This window comes from Otolemur garnettii, unplaced genomic scaffold (genome assembly GCF_000181295.1).
Source record: "Otolemur garnettii isolate 467f Iridium unplaced genomic scaffold, OtoGar3 scaffold00010, whole genome shotgun sequence".
NCBI classification, from domain to species: domain Eukaryota; kingdom Metazoa; phylum Chordata; class Mammalia; order Primates; family Galagidae; genus Otolemur; species Otolemur garnettii.
Window position 1 is genome coordinate 9,023,318 of NW_003852405.1, and position 4,324 is coordinate 9,027,641.

Sequence of the window (4,324 nt, forward strand, 5' to 3'; positions counted from 1 at the left end):
AATAAGTGAAATAGAGTTATAAATTTTTTTTTTAGTAATTATTAGGTTTTATAAAATGAATTGAAGATTTCCATATTTCTCCTGATACCTGAAAAATTGTGGTTCACAAACCTGGCTTTATGTTGGAAACACAGGAGAGATTTAAACATACTGATGCTTTCTTCCAAGTAGTCTGGGTTGGAACTGGGGCACTGGGGCACTTAAAAAAAACCCAGGTGGTTCTCACTTGCAGCCAAGTTGAGAAAAACTACTGATTTAAATAACATCAGAATTATCTGTTCCTTTGTTAGAACCCAGCCAAGAACCCATCCAATCCTAGTGACTTTTTCAACGGCAGATATTTAATCACATTTCCAATCTTGTCTTCAAATTTATAATTTGTATTTTGATAGAAAATCATTTTATTTCCTCCAGGTTTTAAAAAAGATTTGTTGCTGAAAATTGCATATAATATTCTCTTCAAATGACTAATCTTTTCTATATTTATGCTGAAATTTTCATTCTCATTTTAACTTTTTATACTTTCACAGTTTCTCTTTTTTCCTTAATCAAGCTCACAAGAGCATCTCTATTTTCATTTTTCTTTGTAAATAAACAGATGTCTATATTTTTTCTTTTCTTTTAAATGAATTTAAGCTTTTTCTTTATTAATTGAATCTTCTTAGTTTATTTTTTATTTATTTTTTTTTTTACATATACATGTATTTATTAGGTTTCCACTTTGTGCTTTCACAAAATTTAAAAAGCTTAAAATTTAATAACAATAACAATGTTTCAGATAAGGACGAGAAACAAAAACCTTGTAAAGAATGAATGAAGAGGCTCGGTGCCTGTGGCTCAAGTGGCTAAGGCGCCAGCCACATACACCCAAGGTGGCGAGGTCGAATCCAGCCCGGGCCCGCCAAACAACAATGATGGCTGCAACCAAAAAATAGCCTGGCATTGTGGCAGGCACCTGTGGTCCCAGCTACTTGGGAGGCTGAGGCAGGAGACTCGCTTGAGCCCAGGAGTTGGAGGTTGCTGTGAGCTGTGATGCCATAGCACTCTACCCAGGGGGACAGCTTGAGGCTCCGGTCTCAAAAAAAAAAAAGAATGAATGAAGATAAATACATTTAGAAAAGAAATCAGACAATTGCTGCATCAAAATATTAAGCAATAATAATGCCAAGAAAGTAACATTCACATTGTCAGATAAGAGTATGTCTATTATAGAATGCTGTGACTCTGAGGTTCAGGACGGAGTCATCAGTTAACTTCTTATTTTTTTTTTTCCCAAAGTCCCAAAAAATAGACAACTAATATTTATAAGTAAAAGTAAAAGATAATTTCAAAGTTTCTTTTTATCTTCTAAATTCTGAAAATGCATACTAAGTTCTTTCCTCCCTTTGGTTTTACTTGTATTTTCCATCTTTAATAACAAAGATGTTTAAGACACTTTGCTCTGACAATGGTGTTAGCTATGTCCTCTGGGCTTTGGAAGAACATCTCTCTAGATCAGTTATCTTTTCGCTTTTGATCTCTCTTTGATCCAAAGTTAGCTAAGAGCAGTATCCTTAATCTCCAAGTAATTCTGAACTTCTGTTCATGTTTTAATATTTATTTCTAATCATATTGGTTTATGTTCAGAGATCATGCTCTGTGTATTTGAAATTAAGATTTCCTTTATAGCAAAATATATGGTCAATTTCAAATATTCTACTAAATGTAGCCTTTCTATTTGAAGGATGCAAAGTTCTTTATTTCTATTTCAACAAAATTATTGGAAACACAATACTCCTGTGACTTTACTAATTTTTTTGTCTAATATATGTGACCAATTCCGAGCATGTTCTTCCCCTGGAATTGCATTTTTATAATGCTTTCTTTGCATTTCTACTTAGGCCCGGTCACAGTATGCCACAGGCCTGAAGGCAGGGCTGGAGGGGGAGTATTGAAGGGTGTGTCATGGTGGGAGAGAGTCTACGTAGGATGCCATTGTCGAGAGTCGTAGCTTTTTATCTTTATGTATCATGTATCCCACAAGGTTTTTGTCAGAAGCACTTGCAACATTAGCCTGGCAGTGGATGTGGGACACACTCCAGTTCACATAGCAATGACCAGGGGACTGCCGTGTGAAGTCCCTAGGTACGAGGGACGAGGGCCCACAGGGACAGAGTGGGAAGGAGGGGTGCTCAGCCAGGGAGAAAGAGCAGGTGGGTGTGGGTGGGCCAGATATTAGCATGGGGGCTAAATGACAAAAGGAGTCGGTCATTTCTTTTCCACTATGAATCCTTAGAATTCTCTGAATTCTATGGACTATATTGGTTTCCTATTGTTACTGTAATAAGTTACTACAAACCAAATGGCTTAATACAACATAAATTTATTATCTCAAAGTTCTGGAGGTCAGAAGTCCAAACTGAGTGTTACAGGGCTAAGGTCAAGGTGTCCACAGAGTCTGGACTTAACCATATCTTCCAAGACCCTTCTACCATGTGTATTAACACATCCACAGGGTCCAGGGATCAGGACATGGACCTCTTTGGGGGAGGGGATGTCATTATTTGGCCTACCATGTCTAAAATTTAAGTTATTCTTCTCTTTTCCAAAACGATCAATTTTAACTGAACACATATTCACTAGGTTTTCTTCACAATCATATCACTTTCTCTATTTGTGTGGTGCGATACCCCAGATACCATGTCAGGCTGTGTCTAGTTGAGCAGCTTTAATTTTTTGTCTTACTCTCACTAGTACAGAATACCATGAAATACTCATTTTGCCTTTTAAAATAATTCCCTTTTTTCCCCCATTTCCCCACTGTTCCCCTTTTACCTTATTTTTTCAATGTTTCCAAATTTAACAAGTACAAAGATCCATGAAGATCAAACATGTGCTGTACTGTAGATCAAACAATTTCCTCGAGAATTTGTTACGATGGCAGATGGCTGCTTAAACATAGCAACCCACATGTTTCTTTTAAATTCAACAGAGAGAAGATAAACGTCCAATAAACAGTCCTGAGTATTTAGTAATCTGGGATTTTTATGTTCTTAAAACAAACACACAGCAAAAACGTATCTGGATAATATTGCCAGCCCTTCTTCCTTCCCATAACAAACTAAGGGACTGAGATAAATTTCTTTTTTATTACTACCTACTATGGTCCTTCAAAAATACCTAAGCCTGTGGAAGACTATTTCGTGTATATAAATTAAAGGTAGCACAGCATAGAGAATAATAGTGCAGGCTTTGAAATCAGACCAACTGGTCAGCCACAGCTCCATCTTGTCCTGACTTCAGGAAGATTAGGGAAGTGTCCTAATTTAGTTATCCTATCAGTCAGGTAACAGTACTTAACTGGATTGCTATGAGTATTAAATAAAATAATTCACGCGAAGTACTTAATCCGGGACAACCATGTAGTACATTCTCAATAAATGCTAGCTATCGGTTCTTTGTATCAGGCTCATGAAATATGTGCCAGACACATCAGAGATTGTGTTCCACAATTTCACTCAGCGCAGGGAACTATTACAACAGAGACAACCCTTGAGCAATGGAATCACTAATGGGAAAAAAAAAAATGTCCAAACCTTTATTCTCCTCATCTTTGTCATTATGCTGGTCTCACACTCATTCACTGATTAAAAAGACACAAGCTGCTTCTCATCATCATTATCTTAAGAGCCTGAGGAAGTATATTTTTTCAAAAGGAGATTAAAAAAAAAGAAAGACCTAGTCCTCCAAAATTTTTCTGGTATTACTGGTCATATTTCTCCTTTCTTGTTCTGGGAAAGCTATAAGACTACCTTTAAAAGCCTTCTAATGTTTCTTTACTTGGTTTGGATAGTTTGAAAAAGTAGGACTATAGTTATTCGGATAAATCTTAGGAAGCCCATGTTCCCTTTGCTTGACAGGAACAAGGGCCAAAGCAAACTCTTGTTGGCAAGGTGAACCCAAGAGACAGACAGGAGAATAGTGTCCTTGTGTCAGAGACAGAGACAAACTTCAAGAGCTACTTGGTTGAAAATTTCTAAGCAAATCAATACATTAATAAATCCAGTTTGAATACAGTGATTTTAAATAATGATATTACAGTTTTTATCCTTCCCCAAGATTTTCTTAAATCTTCCTTAATCTGTTTTAATATGTATTCCAGTTGTTTAAATATAGTGATTTAAAATAATGATATTATGGTTTTTATCCTTTCCCAAGATTTTCTTAAATCTTCCTTAATCTGGGGCAGTGCCTGTGGCTCAAGGAGTAGGGGGGTGCCGGCCCCATATACCAGAGGTGGTGGGTTCAAATCTGACCTGGGCCAAAAACTGCAAAAAAAAAAAAA